At 39.8% G+C, this 21,938-nt stretch overlaps 1 protein-coding gene across 3 annotated transcripts in view; it reads left to right on the top strand.

Annotated features, from left to right (window-relative positions):
- The first annotated feature begins 16,198 nt into the window (after positions 1 to 16,198).
- PKNOX1 (PBX/knotted 1 homeobox 1) overlaps positions 16,199 to 21,938 on the top strand; it is a 34,501-nt gene continuing 28,761 nt past the window's right edge. The window contains exon 1 of one of the 3 annotated variants that reach the window (XM_044441858.1): positions 16,199 to 16,296. The gene's annotated coding sequence lies outside the window, so the exon portion shown is untranslated. Of the gene's footprint in view, positions 16,297 to 16,650; positions 17,157 to 21,938 lie in introns of those variants that run through there. The other 2 variants (XM_044441857.1, XM_044441856.1) reach the window with 2 other exon arrangements.

Below are 21,938 nucleotides of genomic sequence, written 5' to 3'. Positions count from 1 at the left end.
AACCAATTTTGCATGGGGGAAAGCTATTAGCAGTCAATACATGTCCAGATATTTGCGCTCTAGTTAAAACATGTCATAATTCTTCATATATTTTGGTAATATATTTTTGGTTGGTTTAATACTATTCCAATTCTATTTTCTTAATGTTAAGAAAACTTGAATGTTTCCCAAACTCAGATGTTTCCTATGCTTGTGTTTAGAAATATGAAGGAAAGTTTTAATGAAGAAAAAGTAGCCAGTAAGGTCTGTGCTGCATTAACAAGCAAAAAACTCACCGAAAACACTAAAAGACACATCTAAATATCAGGCTGTGTGAGAAAAAAATCCAAGACCAATAATAGTACCTTTTCAAAGACCAGTAGAAATTCCACAAAACTATGCAAGCTTTTGAGTTCTCCAGAACTCATCATGCTAGATGGTACAAAAAACAGATGATGGGAAAGATACAAAGATTTAAAAATTTGGTCAGATATAGTCATGAGTTCAGGAATCTGGGTGTTTTGCTCACTGCAGAAGTCTGGTTACAGTTGACCTTTAGATTTTCAGATAGAGACCAGCAATTACTTCTATACCCCCAAATGCATTTCTAGGTATAATCTGCTGTCTGTGAGAACCAATCACTGCCTAACTCATTTAGACTGCAAATTTCCATTTTAAACTCGATTTTTATAAACTGCAAACCTCATGGCCATAACGTTTGGCCAAGGTTTGGGCATTTTCTGGTCTTCCCCCATTCCTTGCATAAAAAAAGAAAGATTATGCCCAGGGATGGGTGAAAGACTTTAGGGCCACGACTTTTATTAGACCTACCCAACAGTGCCAGTAGTGAGGATCTTGGGAGTTGTAGGTTGGAGTTGGAACATCCAGAGGGCCACAAGTTGCTCACTCTGACAGAACCTAATGAAAAGTACTGGCACATTTTGCAATGCTGATTGGTCATATGAAAATACTGCCAAATCAGAGTTCTTGTTAAAAGAAATGGTTTTCTCTGCCTGCAACTGTGTATCATGCCTTGAATGATACCAACTTGTTTATAGAGTTCCACTTCCTCTCATGTTGAAATCTCTTGGCTTACCTTTTGTTCTTGTTTCACTTTCTGTGAAGTATCTTAAGCAATGTTAAATGAAGTGAACACAGGTTTAATAGCTGAGCTTCCTAGATCAAAACAGAATTTTATAACCTAGTTTATCTTCTGTAGAGCTATTTAGTTTCACCTTATAGCCTAACTTGTCCTTGATTCTTGAGAATCTGGACAGTTGGAGCAAAGCAGAGCTCATTACAAGACCTCACGCAATATGAAATCTGAAAATAAACATAGCATCTTAAAGCATTTAGATCTGAGTTTATCTAGCAGTTCAACTTAAGTAAAAGAAGAGACATATAAGAGATGTAAAATAGCTTTCAGGCATAGAATGTTTTTATTTAGATAGGTTTAAGAAAATGATCTAAAGCAATGTAAACCAGTGTGATGTAGTGGTTAAGAGCATGGGACTGGGACTCAGGTGATCTGGGTTCTAGTCCCCGCTCAGCCATGGAACCAAGTGGGTGACTGGGCCAGTCTCAGCCCAACCTACCTCACATGGTTGTTGTTGTGGGGATAAGATGGAGGAAGAGAATGATGTAAGCTGCCTTGAACCCTTTGAGGAAAAAGGCAGGATATAAATCGAAAAATAAATAAACAAACAAACTTTACAGTATTTTCACAAGTTTTCTTCATCCTTGGTCCTTTTCTTCATTGATCAAGGAGCAGATCAGTGTGAGGATCTGCAAATCTTAGAAATCAGAGGACATCATTCGAATGCTTTGTTCATCCCATCTGGTTCTTAACTGTAGCATTTAACTAGGGCACTATGCAACGGGGCTGCACTGTAATCTGCCTCCCAACTATAGAAGACTATGGACATCCTTTGAGAGCTGTGAAGAACATGGAACACCACTATTGCTCAGCCACCCAAGTGCAGCGTGTTGGAGTAGGAGGGTAGGAGGCTGCATCGTATCTTCGTGATGCTTGTCTCTTTCCCACTCTGCTCCAAAACCCCTTCTCCAAGGTTGCTACTCAAACGACTGGTGCAGTTCTTTCTGTGCTGGCTGTGAGTGGGGGGTGGGACCCTAGGGTGGATTCCCAACTATGAGGTTAGACATCTGAAAAATCCTGTGGCCATCTAGATGCTGTCTCGTGCCCATAGGATTGTTCTGTTGATTATTTAAAACCTACAGTATATCACAGAAGTGAGTACACCCCTCACATTTTGTAAATATTTTATTATTTATTTATTTAGCAAGCTTCTATGCCGCACCATTCGCCAAAGCCTCGGGGCAGCTCACAATAAATAAATACATATTAACCATATAAAAACAATATAATTGGAGATGTCCTGGCCAAAGATATAAAATCAATAAATAATGTTAACAATTAAAATGACGTTTAAATAAAAAGGTCTTGGCCTGGCGCTGAAAAACAAATAATGATGGCGCCAGGCAGACCTCTCTGGGGAGCACATTCCATAGATTGGGCGCCACTGCAGGGAAAGCCCTCCTCTGGGTACTTACCCTCCTAATATCCTTCACGGAGGGTTCCTGGAGAAGGGCCTACCCCGCTGATCTCAAGGGGCAGAAGGGCACATATGGACGTAGGTAACCAGGACCCTAGCCATTAAGGGCTTTATAGGTAATAACCAACACCTTGAATTGGGCCCGGACTTCAATGGGGAGCCAGTGAAGCTGACAGAGGACTGTAGTCATGTGAACATAACGCCCAGTCCGCGTCAGCAGCCTGGCAGCTCTATTTTGTACCAATTGAAGTATCCGGACTGTCTTCAAGGGCAGCCCCATGTAGAGCGCGTTGCAGAAGTCTAGTTGGGAAGTTACCAACGCGTGTGTCATTTTCGCCAGGCAGTTGTTCTCCAGGTAGGGATGCCGCTGATGGATCAGCCAAAGCTGAAAGAAAGCGCTCCTCTAATAAGCGCTCCTTATTAGATCTTTTCATGTGACAACCCTGAAGAAATGACACTTTGCTATAATGTAAAGTAGTGAGTATACAGCTTGTATAACAGTGTAAATTTGCTGTCTCCTCAAAATAACAACACACAGACATTAATGTCTAAATCGCTGGCAACAAAAGTGAGTACACCCCTAAGTGAAACTGACTTTTTAAAGCCCTGCTGCTAGAGTCATGTTCTATAACTGAGTGGGGTTTCCTCCTCTTAGGGTGGGAGAGGAAATGTGGTTTTGCCCTGCTATCTCTAGCAAAATTGGAATTAACTTTTTCCTGTTGGGTGCACTCTCTATCCACTAGAAGTCCACTTTTTCAATCTTGACAGTATCTTGCATCAGCACCAAGTCAAAGTCAATAATTTTAACATTTCCATATTTCCAAATCAGAAGTACTGGCGTGGCAACTATATATTTCTTTACAAGAGCCTTTAGGCACTTAAAATGTGCCGAGGTCCCTGTATACATATGTGCCAGATAATCCAGAATGTTCCCTGTAATGGAAAGATAATGCAGTTGAAATAAACTTGACTCAAAGGTAGCATGTCAGACAATGGGGTTCCAGCAAAATAGTACGATTAATCCGAATTAGCAGAATCTGAAGTGTCTTTGTGAACCATTCCAAACCATTCCTACATGTGTTTCTTACTACAGGCATAAATGTGCTAACTGTAAGGAGGGATGGCCTTAAAAATAGTTATGGAGCTGCCTCTGTTGTATCACTGCATTCTCAAGAATGTCCAAAACATTACTCAACTTGATGGACTTGATTTCACCCAACCAACATTTCATATTAAGATTTTTTAATTATATAACATAATACCTAATGAGATGCATTGGTCTAAAGTCCTGTTAAAAATTCTCCTATCTGCTGTAACAAGCCATTTGCAATGGTAATGTGCTTTTTTAATTTTATATACATTCTGCTACTAGTCTTGGGATTATAAAAAAGATAAATGCTTTGGTTTTATTTCACACCAAGGAAAATGAATTGCAGTAAAGTAAGCAGTTTGGGCTTTAAATGCACACAGGAAACTAGTGAGTAGGAAAACAATTTCCTAGACTTACTTTTTCAATTGCAAGCAGCCTTTAATTGCCTTCTGTAGTGGTAGACTTGGAAATATATTGTAATGTTGTACAGGCAGTAGGAGAACAAAGTCTATGAATGATGTTTCAAGTGATAGTGGAACAAAGCAATATTAAAAGAGTTAACATACAATTTAATATTTAATAAAGATGCTTTATCAAAATTACAAAAGAAATGAATTATTTTGCATTCATTTCTGGGGTTTTACTCCATTTCTCTACCCATCTGTTGTCTCATACCACACCCACACAATGAAAGCTTTTTGAGGTATGAAACTATTTTACTACTTTGTGATAAATCTTATGCAATGGTTGAGTACAGATGAGTAAATAATTCACACAGGGACAGAGTGCTGCATCTGTCTGATAGGAACAGAAATATTAAGGTGCTTGTGTATCAGACAGAAAGCTGAAGCTCAGTCTAGTGCAGTCCAAGGCATGATCATTAAAGAAGTGGGTCACCGTACAGCTGTCTGCCTGAACTTAACATAAGTTGCAGCTACACTAGACTTTAGCCATTTTAGCTGTCATTCTGCTCAGAGTAGGCTTTTTTGGGTGGGGGCGGGGGTGAGGAGAAGGTAGATGTTTAGAGATCTTTTCACACACAGTTCTCTGTAACTACATCATTATATTATTGCCAGGCTTTGTCCAAAGGCATGTTAAAGTGGCATGCAAAAGCTGAATATTGGTAACCCAAAGGCTACTTCATAATACTGAAAACACGGCAAAGGACAAACCAAGCAATTGTGGAGCTCCTCTTCCTACTCTGACCTTTTCATACAACTCTTCAGATCAAAGTAGGAGACTTGCCAGTGACATAAAGGAGGTTTGGTATGGAATGACCATGATATTACAAAGCCTGATAATATGATTTTTGTGATTTTTGTTGCTTTCCTATAAAACAGGATGCCAGAGCACAGGGACATGAACAATGCAGAATGCAAGACAGGCAGGGATGCCAAACTTTTCCTTTGCCTCTGCTTTTCTTCCTGAAACATCTGTCAAGCTGGTTTCCTGCTCAGCAGAGTTACTTCAGATGTTGAAGCCCTCATGAAAGAATAACATCCATCAGCCCTTATGGCCAATAAGCCAACAGCCAATACGGCTGTTAAAGGAATAAGGCTAAGGAACACAACGGATAGGACCTTCTTCATGGTAGCCTTCTGCTTTTGGAGTTCTATTCCAATTGATGTCTATAAAACCACATCATAACTAGCCTTCAGGTAGGTCCTAAAAACTCATTTACTTTAAAATCAAACATAACCTGCCTATAACTTGAATTTCTGGATACTTCAGTAGGTTCAGAATAGAGCAACCAGGATGTTAACAGGGACTGGCAGATATACATATAGAATGCCAGCCTTTTACAATCTGCACTGGCTCGTAGTTGAAGTTGATTTTAAATTGACCAGGCTGTTTCCACTATTTTATCTCATGTATTTTATTTATTTGATGAATTTTTTGTATTTTATGTGGGATTTTAATGATTGTAAGCCGCCCTGAGGCTTATGCAATGGGGGCGACTTATAAGCTGTCTAAATAAATAAATAAAGTCCGGGCCCAATTTACGGTGCTGATGATGACATAAAGCCCTAAATGGCCTGAACATTTGAAGGCATGCTTCCTTCTATATATACCTGCCCGCCCCCAGATCTGGGCTGGAGTCCTTCTTCAGGAGTCCTTGTTGAAGGAAAAGGGCCTTCTCTGCAGTGGCCCCTTGGTTATGGAACATGCACTCCAGAGAGGCGTGCCTGGCACTGACACTTTTTTCATTTTGACCTTTTTATTTTCCTGATTTTTTAAGTGTCAAAGTGTTTTAAGATAGGGTTTTATTTGAATGTGTTGCCTAATACTGTACTTTTACTTCATTGTTCTACTGTCCTGGAACTTTTAGTGAAGCACAGTATATACAAACTTTAAATAAATAACTGAGTTAGGATTCTACTGGAGCATTAAGCATTCAACAAGCTTCAATTTTACCTTACAATGTTGGCAGTGTTACTTTATTCTGTTGTGTATTTTAAAGTTTCTTAAAACCTAAGAGTTCAAAGCCTTTAGCCTAAAGCGGGACTGCAACCTTTTGGATTGCAAGTGATGCTGGCCTGGAAATTTGGGGTCTCCTCTGAGTGTGTGTGTGTGTGTGTGTGTGTGCGCGTGTGCGCGCGCACACACATGTATACATTCCGGCAATCTTGATCCAGATAACCCTTTTCTTACTAGCAGGGGGGTGGGTGGAGGTGATCACGTTAAGGAACAGCCTTTTCTTTACTCCTTCTCCCAGTGGTCTAGTCAGAGTTCACCATTTCCTCACTATTACCCTAGAGAAGAGAGCAACCTGTATAAGGATTGTTGGAGAGGGAATTAGGTGGAAGCAGTAGGGGTGGAGACTGTCCAGACAGTCTTGGGGCTGCCTATGGCCCCCGGTTCATGGACAACCCTGAAACCTAAGCTTCTTTAATGAATGCATGAAGTTTTGGAAGGAAATGCATGGATATGAAAAGGGCTCATCCCACCCCTTCTAGTGGCTTGCGTTGTGCTTTCTGAAAATGTCCAGCTTCTATACTATTTTATAGGAAATTTGGCTTGCTAACTAATGTCTAGTTTTTCCCTCATGTTGCTAATGCTGGAGGTGCGCAGAAGCTCTCTGCATTGCCTACAAGCAATTTTGCAGCAATGGGTTGCTTGGGGTACCCCATTTTCTAAACCATTTTAATGGCAAAAATGAATCCCACGTTTGGTCAGGACCGTGACAGTGAGGGAGGATTTCTTGTGCAACAGCTTTGCTTAGTGCTAGGCTGCCGACACTAAACAGGAGAGGAAGCAATCCAGCTTTTACTAGTTAATATTGCCTTTCATGAAATTAAACTAACTTAAATTTGCATCACACTCGCTTATCGTCATTGGAAATCAAACTGAATATGACTCAAAGATAGCCTAAATTAGGAAAGTGACAAGAAATGACTATTCCTTAAATTAGGAGGAGAAAGGGAGCTATTTGCATTGTCACTGGAATATTGCTGGTGCTAATATACTAATATATAAGGTACCCTTCTACGTAATGGATAGTTTATCTTACATTTCCAAATGTCTTGCAGATGTATTACTCTTGCAGCTGTTGCAGGCCTTGTAATAGTATTAGGTTCTGACTTAGTCAGTTGGTGCCAATGAATTCTGGCAGCATAACCTGTTTTGATATTCCCAAGGAGGGAACCAAAGTCAACTGTGAGGGGTGGATGAAGAGAAACTAAACCGACAAATTATAAGCAAGAGTGTGAATCTAACTAGGAAAGATACTCTTATTTTAAAACCATCTTTGGAGCAAGGAGGGAGAGGAATCTATTATTGTGGCTTATTAGCCCAGTAACATTTAGCTAAAATTTCCCTGTGAAGGGTAATACAATTAGAGTTACAGTGGCCCACACAATATTTTTAGCTCTTATTTCTAACCCTATGAAAACATGGTGTACTTAACCACCTGATTCCCCAGCTTGGTTTGTTTACCACATTACAGTACATAAGAGTAATAATGTCTGCTAGATTAAATTGGCCCTATATAGGACAGAGATATGGCAGTTCAATGCTTATTGAAAGGTTGTTGTTTTTAAGCTAAGTATTCACTGGCTGCCAAACAGAACAGGAAATATCTAGGCCAAAACAACTGTAAATATTATTTGGAGCTTCCCAGTTCCATCAGTCTTGAAAATCACCAAAAATCCTTTGTTGCCTCCTTTATTTTAAAACAAAACCTGACTAAGGCAGGGAAAGTATGTGACCTTAGGACTGATTTAATATTAAACACTAGGCACTGTGAGTGGTCTTGTTTCAATCTTCTCATACATAAAATATATCAGGAAGCAGAAACACATTTATTTTTATGAGCAGAGACATTCCAGTTACAAGGAGTAACACAGCAAAAAAAGAGTTTGACTGTTTTCACTTACATTGCTCATAAAGCAGGATTATGTGAAATAAACCCTAGAGACATAAGCAGTATAATAGAACTCTGAATTCCTACTGTGTAGAGCATTAGAAAGCACATGTAGAGTGTGGTTTTATTACTATAATTCCAGATATTTTGGGATATTTATGGAACATATTGAATACAGTTGACAAAATGAACCAGGTTTACAACTGCTCAGATAATTCGTTCTATCTGGGCAAGTTTTACAAAATCATATGCATAGATATGGCTTTCTAGCATTTTCCCAGTTAAAGGAACAATCATATGCAAGCTTAGATAGGAAAAAGTTCTACAGTTCTATGCTGGGAGTCACAGGCCTTTTTTCCCTGTCTAAATCTGCATAGGATTGCATCTTAAGTTACCTAGTTCTAGTATTTCAATCACATCCAAACTGCATATATATACATAGTAAGTTAAAGTATAACATTTTATACTATATATTAAAAATTTTGCTTTATACACCATAAGGACTTTTAGCTGTTTACTAGGAAGTATCAGTATTTTAGGATTTAACAGGTTACTAGCCACAGCATGGAAAAGATGGCTGTGGCACCCACATATTATTTTAAATCAAACTTTTACTTATTAGATTTGTATCTTGTTTGGTTTGGTTTTTATGGGCACCCGGAAGCAGCTAACATAAATCAGTCACAATAGGAGCAGGGATGTGAGGGTGCCTGGCCTCTGTTCCTCTTCTAGTTCTCCATCATGCGGTATATCCAGTCTTGCATAGATGCTGTGATGGGGAAGGGGGATAGTCCTGTGGAGTCAGGAGCAAATGAGTACTGGTGTATCTGCCTGCTTCCTTCTCTTTCCTGGTTCTCTCATGGTCTTACATGGGCAGTGAAGGAGGGAATTCTTGCATTTCTTCAAGATTTAGAGTGCATTATTTCCTGCTCTTTGATCTTTAAAATGCGTGCTGCAAACTATTTGGTGGTAACTCAGTGGTAACCAGCTGAGACCAGGAAATGGAAGAGGGAAGGAACCTTGAACTATGTAACTGTTGGTCCATCTTGCTTAGTATGTTAAACACTAACTAGTCCAAAAACTGTTGGGAGGGTTTCCTAGCCCTCCCTGGAACCTTTTGCATACAAGCATGTTACTACCACTGAGACTCTCCTCTCCAGCCTGTGATACTTGAGCCATTTCCCTATTCAGAGACAGAATATTGCAAAGCTTTTGTTTTACAGCAAAACTTCTTTTTGTTACAATTGTAAACATAGGTGGCTTTGTGATCCCAATTGGGTATGTAGGAACTCAGGAAAATAATTCTGCTAAGGCAGACTAGCCATTTTCTACTTCCCTGAACCTGCCCCCACAAAACAGCTGTCAAAACTTGGTAAAATGCAATTTATCCTTTACTCCCACTCTTTGTGACACAGTGTCACTCAGGCTGTATTCAGGAGGCTGAGAAGTTCAAGATTCTTCTCTAAGTCAAAGTGATTGCTTGTATTGTTCTTTACATAAATAATAGTTCACATTTATATAACATAGTGTTCTTCATCCAGATGCCCCCCCCCCAGATGTTTGGGATTACAACTCTCATCTGCCCCAACTACCATGACCAATGGTCAGGCAAGATGGGGGTTTTAGTTTGAAACATCTGGAGGGCACCAGGTTGGGGAAGGCTGATAAATCACTAGAGACTGTTCAAAGGACTCTCCATATGTCACCTTGATTACCATATAGATCAATATCACCCTGCCCCTGCATGTTGCATATGGGAAGCCAAGGCTGAAAAAATACTTTGCTGCCTTGCCCTTTAGCTATTACAGCATACAAGTACTCTAGTACTCGTTCTTTGGATTCATTTGTCAAGACCAAATATAATTCCTAGTAAACAAAATGAACATTGTTTCAGCAGGAAGATTAAAATAATCAAATCAGTTCCACATTGTTAAGTAAGAGAACAATATCCTTGACATATGAAGTTGTTTAAATAAAGCATTGGCCAGTACATTTTTACACATACTAGTAACTCTCTTTTCCACTCAAAGCTAATAGAACATTCCATCAAATATTTGAATATACTCCAAAAGGGATAATAAATAATGCTGGTAGGAAACACTATAGCTTTAGTGCAAGGACCCTTCTAAAGGAAGAAAAAAAAATAGAAGGGTCTGAGGGCTGCTTAGATTAGACAGATTCATACTGTGTACTACATGGGAATACTGTAAGGAGTTATGCTTGTGTTTGTACTGGAAGGTGTTAAGAACCACCTTCCTGGTTTAGGTGCAGGAAATAATATCTTCCAAGCACTAAGAAAGCAAGGACTTGCATGGAGTGTGTCAGTGATGTTAAGACAAATTAACTCTTATCAGCTTATGAAACCAGCACCTCAAAAATTTTGTAGTCAATGAAATGTGCCAAGCTAGAAAAATACAGCACAAACTTGGCTTTCATACTCAAGAGAACCTAAAAATGTCTTCCAAATCAAGAGTTTGTAGGAAAAGGGTGACTCAGATCTGCAAACAGTATGTTCTGTAATTGAAAAAGCAAACAGAAATTCTAAAATTTCTTCTAGAGAACACAATGCAACACACCTCTTTTAGGGATGCTTCCAGGCAAATTGCAATATATGAATACACTCAGAGAAATTCATTTAGCAATATTATGGCCTCTTGACCATGTTTGAGGGGCCACATATAATTCAGACTCTCTGATCCAAGATCAGAATAAGCACTTTGACCTCCATGGAATTGGAGTGCCAACCCCCATTTGTCCAACCCACAGCCAGCTGCACCTGCTACCCTACAAGGTTAGGAAAAGAAGCTCACACAGGGGGAAAGGGATATTTTGATGGGTGTGGAGGGTAAGTGACTAGACAGGCAAGGATAGGGCCTATCCTGAACACCCCCAGCCGCCTCCTCCCCCCACCACTCCAAAATGCCCCAGCTAGTTGGATAGCAAAGCTTGTCTAGTGAATAATACAGTGTGTGGGGAGGGGAAGGTGAAGACTGCCTTCTCTGCTCTTCCCACTTTGCATAGTATGACCATAAGCAAGCTGAGTTTGGGAGCCTGTGCCCTAAACCTATTAACCTGCATCCAAATGTGAAGTCCTCTCTATGGCCACATGTTCCTACAACAATGTTCTATTTTGTGGTTAATAAATAGATTTGAGAAAAAGTCACTACAGAAGATCTGCTAGTGGGAGCTTGACAATGAAGCTCACTGGGTAACTTTGGGTCAGTCACTTACTCTCAGCCTAACCTACCTCACAGGCCGGATGATGTGAAGATAAATGGAGCTATGTAAGCTGCCTTCGGTTCCTTCCAAGAGCAAAAAGATGGACTATAGATGTAATGTAATAACAATAATTTCATCTAGAGAAGAATTGTGGCAAATGAAACTAAATGGTTTTTTCTAGACAATAAAAAGTCTGTTTTATTTACAAACTTGGAAAAGACCTTTTGTTTAAACTCCAGTTTAAATCATGCTTATCATTCAGTGCCCCACTGATTTGTAAAGTAAAGCGAAGCACATTTTTGTGTGAATTTCTGTGCCAGCAGATGTTAGTATGGAGCCCACCAGTGCTATAACAGATGACCTGCATCTCTTTCAGCTATTTAAGTGAAAAACTGAATGCAGAGGAAATCAGTTTAGCAGAAACCCTTTTTGTGGCCAATATTCCAGGAAAGGACATAGTTTAAGTGGAAGTTTGTTCAAAGGCCTGCTATAAGCATTATGTGATCATTAAATTCCCATGTGACCACTAAATTCTCCACTCAGCATTCCAGGATAACTAATTACTACCTCACTCATAACTGCTATTCAAAAAATAAATAAATGGTGTCCATATGAAAAATGAATCATTGCTAGTTTTCTTGTCTTACGATTTAAAACTGCTCCCTGGGAAATCCAGGTCTGTGAATTCAGATAAGTGCTAACAATGGTAACATTGGAAGATACTGGAGCATGGGTTTATTGCACTGCAGAAGTAAAGCCATTCTGCCAATTAACTGTGGCGGGTATAGTGCCTTGTGCCATAGTGAGCTGCTTTCCCTTAAACCAGGAATGACATTCAAGTATCCTTATAGTAAAAAAGGAGAAAAAAAGACCACTTTTCATCTGGAAGTGCTCATTCTCATCTTCAGCCCTGGAGAAGATCAAAGGAACAGGAACAAAGGAAGTTCACACAGTACAGGAGAAAGTTCTTTTGTAATCCAGAAACCTGCAAACAGATTGCTCAAATGACCCTCAATTTAGACAATTCAAGGGACTAGATTAAAGTGTTATGTGCAACATACTATGGCAGCTGTGCAGGGGACCGGTTTCCTGTCTTTAGGGCCCCTCACAAAAGCTACTGACTTCTTTATCTAGAAACTACCTTTGGTAACATGAATTAAAGCAGAAATGCAGCCCGCCCAAGAATTAAATATTTAAAGGCACAATCTCATACATGTTTAGACAGAAAAGAAATCCTATGGCTCCCAGCCTGCCCCAGCAATCATGCTGTCTGTGGAATGCTAGGAGTTGTAGGACTGTTTTGGCTTAAATACACATACATTAAATAATGTATGGTTTTGGTTACTCTGCCTCAAAAAGGACATTGCAGAGCTGGAAGAAATGCAGAAAAGGGCAATCAAAATGATCAAAGGACTGAAGAAAAGATCGCAACACCTGGCACTGCATAACAGAGAAAAAAGTGAAGAGAGACATGACCGAAGCATGCAAAATTATGCATGGTGTCAAGAAAGAGAATGGGGATACATTTTCTGCCTTTCCCATAATGCAGCATTAAATGAAGTTGAAAGTTGGGAACTTCTGGGCTGATAAAAGGAAGGCCTTTCCCACACAACACATGGTAAAGAAGAAAAATAGGAAGAACTGAGGAATAGCTTGCATTTTCTCTAATAATTCGCACTACTTCCAAATTTGAGGTAGGTAGGTATTCAGTTTGTTCTGTATTAAGGCAACAGTAATGTAGAACTGGCTGCAAGGATGTCTGCACAGAAGGAAAGCATTTACTAGCAGTGTTCTACAGATGCTTGTGCAATTACTAGGAGTATTTGCACAGTGTAGTAATGGGCAGATTCTATATCACTTTTTGTGCTTTTGTTTGTTCCAGAGGTTCTACAAACTCTAGTGCAAGTATATTAGAATTTAGTCTGTTACGCACAACATTCTAACATTAGCTATATACATGTGCGGTTCCTTTTTCATTTAGAAACAGGTACTCTTGGATCTAGCCCCTATGATCAAGATGACCCTAGTGAACTGTGGCAATAACTGAAGCAGTGATAAAAAAAATTAAACTTTTAGAGGAAAAATAAATACAAAAGTGTCTGAAATGCACGAAGAGGAAATGTCTTACTATTTCCTAGTTATTTATATTTATTACCCACTTAACATTGATTTGGAGAGACTTATACTGTAACACTTAAAAACAGCACTATTGTTTAACTATGGGAAAGTTTTTAACTGTTAACTGATTGGAGACGGTACTTATCTCCCTTGCTTTTATTTCTTCTTCCTCCTCTTGACCACTAGGATTTACTATGAAAACCCTTATTGCAATACCAGCTGTACAAAACCTATGAAGGTCAAGGGCACCTGGAAAAGGAATCACAACTGCCTCTGATCTCCTTTCCTCTGGAGCACTTCCAAAAGCCCAAGCATTTTCCAGAGGCAATGCCAGCCCTTTTGCATTTGGACTGGCATTTGGTGACTGGGAGTTAAGCCAATAGGGAGTTATTTTAAAATGGGATGTGCTTTTACTTCATGCCCTGTTTTTTGTGTCTGTAATAAACATTCTACCTACTCTTATATTTTAGTTTAGAAGATTTAAACACAGAATTTTTATGGGTTCCTACCTTATGCCATTCTATAAATCAGACAGAGAACTTGTTTAAAAATAGGGACTAAAATCTCAGGTTGTCTCAGATTTTGGCTACTGAATGCCCTATTAAATTTTATCCACTAACTCCAGAGTCACCCAGTGATGGCCAGTTTGCCTTAGCACAGATATGTGTGTAGCTGAATGAGTTTCTCATATGTCCCTACATATTTAAAGTAACTTCTTTATCACCAAGGCTTCAATGTACACTTTTGTTTTGAGAACAAGCCCCTTGAACACAGTGGAACTTATTTGAAAACATTCATACAATTGCACTACAAACTACTAAAATAAGTCATTATTTGTGTAAAAATATGATTCTGCCTCTCCTACTATGTACTGGCTTTCTTTAAGTGGCTTTTCATGTTTGGGTAGGTGTGAGCTTAAGTGTTGCTAATTGGATTCTTGGCTCATTCAAAACAAAGTAGTAAACTGTAATTAATTTATGTGCATGATGATACAATTCTTAAGGCTGAACACACAAGATTTATGAGGCTTTTTTCCAAAATTATTTATTGTGTAGCGCATGCCTTTAACAACAGTTGTATTGTATTTAATATGGATATAGGTTGTATATAGTAGCCTAATCCTAATCATGTATGCTTAAAAGATCTACTGTTTTGAACTCTAGTCATCCTGAAAGTGAAAAATAAGTTGGTAGTAATTAATGTGTACTAAATCATTTACTACGGAAGGCTCAATGCAGGCAACAGCTCACTGTTAATCCTACTGATTGCAGACAAACAATGGCAACAAGAATAATATGATGCAACACTGTGCCACAGGAATTCTGGCTTTAAAATGAGCATGTTATTGGCTGTTATCTTGCTCCTTTTACACTTTTCCAAATTACTGTAGGTTAAACACTTCCATAAGCATAATAACGATTGCAGAATCTTGGGAATGAGCTTTCCTAGGCATCAGATGCATATACAAGATTTAAGGAAGTATTCACACATGAAAAGTTCTAGTTCCATAAATGATAAAGCAAGCTCTAAAGAGATCAGCAAAATGAAAGAAACTTGCATTATCTTTTATTCTTATCACTTCAGAGTCAGGGTAAACTGATGAAGAATTGGTAAGCTTCATCTAGGAATTGTAAGAACACGGGATGCAAGTATATTAAATGAAAAATACCATGCCTGTTGAAGTTTCAAGTTTTTTAAGTTCCAAGCATCTTGGGAATGCACACAACCTTGTCCTACCCACCTGTTCAGATTGCTCAGTCTGTGCAAAGACATTATGTTAATAAACTTAACTGATAACTTGGTACTTAGAAGTTAAGCCACATTAAAATGTTTACAGTTGGGTTTTTTTTTGTTCTCAATTTCTTATGATTTCCCCCCACCACCGCCCTGCAAGTATAAACAAAGAAATTCTATCACAACATTTGTAGATAGTAAAGTTATAAACATCCACTACCTTTGTTTCAGTTCATATATCGGGCAAACAAGAGCTCTACAATGTTGCTTTTATTAATACACTCATCTATATTTATACACTGCTATTCCTCTTCTAACCAAGGCGAAAAGAACAATTGGTACTTTTGGCAGATAAGGGCTGAGTGTCGGATACACTGGGAGAAAAAGACGAAGGCGTTTTTCTCAAAAACAACAAACACTGGCAATCGTTTCCTGAAGTTGTTTTTCCCCCAGAACGGTAAATCAGATTTTTAAAAAATGCGTGTGGAGGAAAGATGTAAAGATTTCGAAATACGTCCGTGTTTTGTTTCCCCTTTTCCCTCAAACCGAAACACTGATAATAGGTATATATCTCATTCAATCTCGAGGAGACGAATTCAGTGAATAAAGTTAGGAAGGACACAGTTCAGAATTCAAAAGAAGAAAACCCCCGCTCAATCGCAGCTCCCTGCGGACTAGATCACAGCCCTGCCCGCCGGGATCGCCCCGGCCATCTCATGTTCGACCAAAGGCAGCCGAGCGGCATCCGCGAGACCTCGTGACGTCACCAAGGCTTCGGCCTGCCCTCAAGACTCCGGCGAAGGGAGCCCTTCAGTGCCGCCCCGCGCGACGCCACCACTGGAACGGCTCCCACCTCCGCGCTGCCATAGTAAACTAAGGGAGGCGGGCAAGGGAGTCCGAAAGAGGCGCGCGGCGACCCCCGCCCACCTTATGAGTATTCATAAGGCTGATACGGCCACGCGCGGAGGCCCGGAGGGGCGGGGCCGTAGTCTCCGCCCCGCCCTTTGACCAAGGCATGCGTCAAGGTGGGCGTACCTAAGAACACGACGTGCCCCGCTCCCTCGCTGAATATTGATGAGGCGTCTCGTGAAGCGTGGTGTCGTCTCACCCGGCGCGCTGCGCGATTGGGCGAAGCCGTGTGTGCGTGGTGACGGAAGTCGCGGCGGTGCGGGTCCCGATTGCTGCAGCCGCTTGTCAGTGTGACGAAGATTGGCACCCAGGTAAGCGCTGTCACTCAAACCTGCTCCTAGCCAGCCATCCATCACGGCGCGCCCGCCGCCGCTGTTGGCCGTCTTGGCTCAGCCGCGCAAACAGACCCGGGGATGTGGGGCAGAGTGGGGGGAGGCGAGCTCGCCACACGGAATAGCAGGGTGGGGGCATCCGCACCGTAACCTACCCGGAGGGGGGTTAGGGGCGTCGGCAGGCAGGCGCGAGGAAGGAAGGGGAGGGGGAGTGAGGAAATTTCTGGAACAGCCGCCGAGTGGCCGTTGCATTCGTCGGAGGCGGCGGCAGCGCGCGCGCGTCGTGGACGGGGAGGTGTCGCGCGCCTCAGGGGGTGGAGTAGGTGAGGGAGAGGAGGGGACGAGAGAGGAAAGGGTAACAGCTGTTCGAAGCGCGAGGCGAAGCGGGCTTGGGGCGGGCGCTATTTAAAGGGGCCATTTTCAGGAACATTCCGATAGACCTGAAGAAGCAGCAACGCGAGCGGAATTAAACGCCTGCCGGTGGTTGCCGTACCGCCGCCTTTGCTTCCTCGAGTGCGGGCTCGGGCTGCCCTGTCCAGCAGCGAAGCGAAGCAAAGTCTTGAGCGAAGATGCTTTCCCCTTTTTCTTTCCCCCGCCCCCGCGGTGGATCTCAGCTGCCTTTCTAGTCGCCCGAAGTAATCCTCCTCCTTGCACACACACTGACGGGGAGGACACAGCGTTGTGATTGTGAAGTGCTGGGAAAGCCTTGGGAATTGTTATGTAATGTGGTTGTTAACAATAAATGTAGAGCGTTTAGCCTCTTGGATTCTGAGCCGTTTTTAGATGCTTGCTTCTTGACCTGCCTTAAGTCTTTCACAGGCCAGAAAAACGTACTTAAAGTAAGTCCAAAAGAGGAGAGAGGGAAAAAAAAGTATATGTGACAAAAGGGACTAATTAACCAGCAATTACATATGCCCTGAATAACTGTTAATAAACTTTGAGAGCAAATGGAAAAATAAGAGCTGGCATTATAGATTGTTGCGCTATCCTCTGACAGAAATGGAAAGTATGCTATATCCTTGCTGTGCATCCTAAATGTCAGGACATGGGATGATCAGATAGTGTGTGCCCATTGCTTATCCTGAGATTGCTAAACATTTTTGTGGTACCAGTTCACTCATTCAGTTTATAAATTGAATATAAAAGTATAGATGCATTCTAAAACTACACTAAAAAAACTAACTTGGTTTTGGTGTCAACAGCTCTCTTCAGTTTTGCAGAACCCAAGAGGAAAAAGCATACATAATGCCAGAATTTAAGAAGCATCAAAATTTATAGGATTAGTGATAATGTAAATGTTCAGTATAGACAGTGGAATCTGAAGCCTTCAAGAAAATTTTCCCACTATGCTGTCATCTGCAACTTAGTATATGTGTAGCCAGTGCCCTTATTTACATTGAGTAGCAATCCTGTATCAGTATAGGTGGGATGCTTTTGAGCTAAACCCAAATATCAGAGTTGTGTATCAAAGCAAACTGTGCTTTAAAAAGGCTGAAATGTCACATACATGAATCTTAAAAACATAGCAGGCTCCTATGGTTAAGCTAATTTTGCTTGATTCTGTTTGGTAAGCAGAGGGGGACAGAGTTATGAAAGTCATCAAAACCAGTCCCTCATTTCAGAAGTCATGTTAAGTGGTTCTTCTGTAGCTCCTGAAATTCCCCCTAAGAATTTTCCATACCATTTCAAGCCTATCTTTGGGAACTAATGAGTAGACTTACCCTTTGTAAAGGAAACTAAGGTTCATGGAATGCTGATACCTGTATTTGTGAGGTAACTAGGAAATATACAGATTATAAGTATATTGGAATTTGGTCACCATGGTAAAAAGGATGGAGATCTTACCATCTTTTGAGTCTCAAGGAGCTGTATGCAAATCTTGTGTAGATTAGCCTTCCTAATAAATTGAACCAAGAAAGATACTTGAATGTACCAGTGTTCGGAGACATATCCTATGGTGCAATTGCAAGTATGCATATAGCCTTCAAAAGTCAAGAGGTACCTCTTTATTCATCAGAGACTAGAAATTCTTTCCATCCCAGGACCAGCATTGCCATAGTTAAGTACAAATGTCAATAGTTTTTTTTTTGCCTAGTAGAAATTATTTATTTATTTTGGTGAGCATCTAAGTGTATAATTGTACCTTTAAACTCTGGTTGTAGTGATTTGCAAGACTTGAGCCCTAGAAAGAAGACAACTGAAATGTTACTTCAAGTTGCTATGGTATTGTTCAGTGAGGCTATTGGGATTATAGTGAAGTGGAATATTAATTAAGATGAATGATTCATATTGTTTTTTTAAAAAATCAGAAATAATGTGTGTGCAGTCTGATTTTCGGCCCAGTTGTCCACCTTAGTTTCTTCCAGTTTGTAATAATGTCCTATTTATTCAAGAGTTATCCTCAAAGTATTCAGAACATACTTATCTAATTGCAAATAGGTTGTATTTTGCATCAGTGGTTTTTGGGGCACTGCTATTTTCATACTGTCCTTGTGGGTTTATCCCAAAATAAGTCTACATTTATATTGGCCCCATTTCAGGTTTTTGGTTTGTCGGATGCATTGAGCTTTTAAACTAAAGATTATCATCCTGAAATTGATCCTGTGCTGCATTAAAGATTCACTTGTAGCCTTGATACAATATGTATTTAACTATTGTACAATAGTTTGTACACTTCTGCAAGTCTGAAAATGGTGGTACATGGATACTGTGTTTTTATGGTGTGTATAGAAGTGATGCTATGCCAGGTCACAACTATTAAAAATACCATGGGAATAATTTGCACCATATGTAACTGGCAACTATAATATGTTTTAAGATTCCATTAGCTATCAGCTATTGCATTATTGACTTTAAGGGTTCCAGCAGGTTGCATGGTATTAGTGCTCAACTAAATGTTTTTGAATGAGGTTAATTTGTTCACTTCTTTTTAGCTCCAGTAATCTGATTTCAGAAAGAAAGAGCAAAGTTACAAGCAAGTCTTATATAAATGTCCCTAAGGAACACTATTATATTTTAGCCACCTGTTTGCGAGAGTATATCAGATGGGTCCAACCCATCTGATGCTGCTATCTTCTGTTTACTGATTTATTTGATTTGTATCTCTCCTTCCAGAAAATGACAATAATTATCAAGTGAGTAGTATCAGCAGTAAAACTCATTATAAAACACAAGTGAAAGTGGAGCAGGATGTTGCAGTATGGTACAATTCGGCCAACCATGCTTTCTTGCAGGATAGTCTATTCCATTCAATTCACCCTACAGACACCTAGCATTTTGTGTTCACTGAGCATGCTCAGTCCTTATTGTGCTGTTTCAGGATTGAGTTACTCCTTCTGGATTTTGTTCTAACTTTTGTGGTGCTCATGCAAACCTTGTGCCTATCCTGAATATACTGATAACTCCCTTTTGATTTTTGGTCAACTCATTTTAACTCCATAGCCATTATAACTCAGAATCTCAGTTCAGTATTTGGATAGTTGTTTGATTATGGGTGCTCTACCATATCACAAACAACTTTTAAAGTACTTGATAAAGATCTGAAAGTAGTGCTGAAAGCAGCAGTGTGCAACCTTTGAGCTTTTGATGGCGTTACTCTCACATGATTTTGAAAATGCATTGACAAAGTCACGTGCATGGCTAGAGCATTAGTACTTTGTTTCCAGATATATATGCATTTTGAATGTATTTACATCTGTCCTAAATGACAGCATATATGGTGGTTAATTTTCACTGTGAGCTGTTCAAATAGTATGAACTTCCATAGATAATTTGAAAGTGCTGTTACCTGTCCTAAGCTTCAGGCTAGAGTTGGGTTTTAATTAAAATGCAAATATTCCAGTTCTAAAAGGAATAGGAATGAATAATTAGGCTTGTTCCTTTTCCAACAACCCATGGTCCGTTGGATGGGAACGTTACAGAAGGATCTAACCTAAGACTTGTTCTGCTAAGTTATGAATCCTGCAGTTCTGGGTCCCCTAATAGGAGCAGTGCCTGTTAAACACAGTGACAGTCATTCTCAAAATGCTTTGCATGGATTGGGCTTTACCAACAACAGTGATATAGTTAAGCCCACACATCACAAATATGGTGTAATGCCAACATCAAAATATAAACACTTGTGAAGATAACTAACATACTAAAATTTTGTGACAATGCTACATTCTTGCTTTTGAGCTTGTTTCTTTAGTATTGCAGTTAAGATTTAAAGTCCCTGAATTGTTTGATGAAGACAATGAATTTGACTTGGCATCCTTTTAATCACTGGTAGGCTCTTTCCCAAATACAATAGAAACCATAAGAGGCTCCCATCTATTTCCTTTTCAGAGAGCGTATGAATGTGAGTTTTGCAATACAACCACCTAATGGGTAACTATCAGTTGTTAAAACTTTGGTTTATCTTCAGTATATCTAAAATATCCTTTAATTTGTGCATTGTATTATAGTTAGAAGTCTAGCACCAAATTGAACGATACTAAGCCCAATAGTTATAACACACGACACATGTAAGATAATGTTGTATCATTTTAAAATATACATTAGAAATTGCTTTTAAATACAGTGCAATAGAAGAATGAGAGCCATTTTATTTATAATGCATTACATACTAGCAATAGGTATTTCCCTACTATACGGAGTAACTCAGCTGACAGACTGTAAAATTTCAGCAAAATTTTTCTTGTTTTTCTCATGTTCGAACAAACTATTATAAGCAGTTAAATAGTTTGTACTAAAACATATTTGACTATATCCAGTCAGGACAGTCAGCGCATAGAAAGCTTTTACTGCATGGTTTGGCATTTTGGGTTTGGAACACTGGAAACTGCCATGGGTCCTTCAGGCCCAGCATTTTAACACTCAATGGGAGCACTTGTCTAGGTTTAATGCAGTTTTCCCAGCCCTGCTTGGATGATACTGGTAATTGAAACTGGGATCTGCATGCAAAACATATGCTTTATCCCTTAGCCATGGACCCCTCCTTAGGAGGAAAGCATACTTATCCAGTACCATGGAACAGCTAAACCTGCCACTGCTAATCAGCTTTGGAGGCAAAATTGACAGTTCAGCCATCTGTGTTATGAGGAGCATATTTGTATGCTGCAGCTACTTTGAGGGTTGCTAACAAAAGATTTGAGTTTAGTTTAAGTTTGTCTACTATGCAGTCTAATATACTAAATATTAAATGCCCCAAACCTCCAGGTTTTTTAATGGTATGTGTATCTTTAAGGCCAGTTAGCCTAGAATATCCCTCCTTAAGGCTGAAAGCAATCTGAAAGTGAAACCCATTCTAACTTAATATGGTTGAAATAATGGTGCAGCTTCCTAGTAATAAATAGTATAGCCATTGCTCTTATAGCTAGTTTTTTTAGCTATAACATTTCTATGTGGTATGAAGATGAGATACTGTCATCATAAAATGAATTGGAATTGTGAAATTACAATTATGGAACCACTTTTAACATTTTAGTTAAGGCTTCAGTCCATGGGTTACCTGTCAGTGAAGTTTATGGCAATATATAGAAATTATGGTGTTGAAGTATGTGTTGAAGTATGACTTGAATTGCTTGACATTAATGTAGAATAAACAATGCTAGTTCACTTTCTTTTTCTAAAAATTAGAT

Source organism: Varanus komodoensis, unplaced genomic scaffold (assembly GCF_004798865.1).
Source record: "Varanus komodoensis strain SLA01 unplaced genomic scaffold, ASM479886v1 scaffold4, whole genome shotgun sequence".
Taxonomy (NCBI): domain Eukaryota; kingdom Metazoa; phylum Chordata; class Lepidosauria; order Squamata; family Varanidae; genus Varanus; species Varanus komodoensis.
This window is presented reverse-complemented; position numbering and strand designations above follow the sequence as displayed.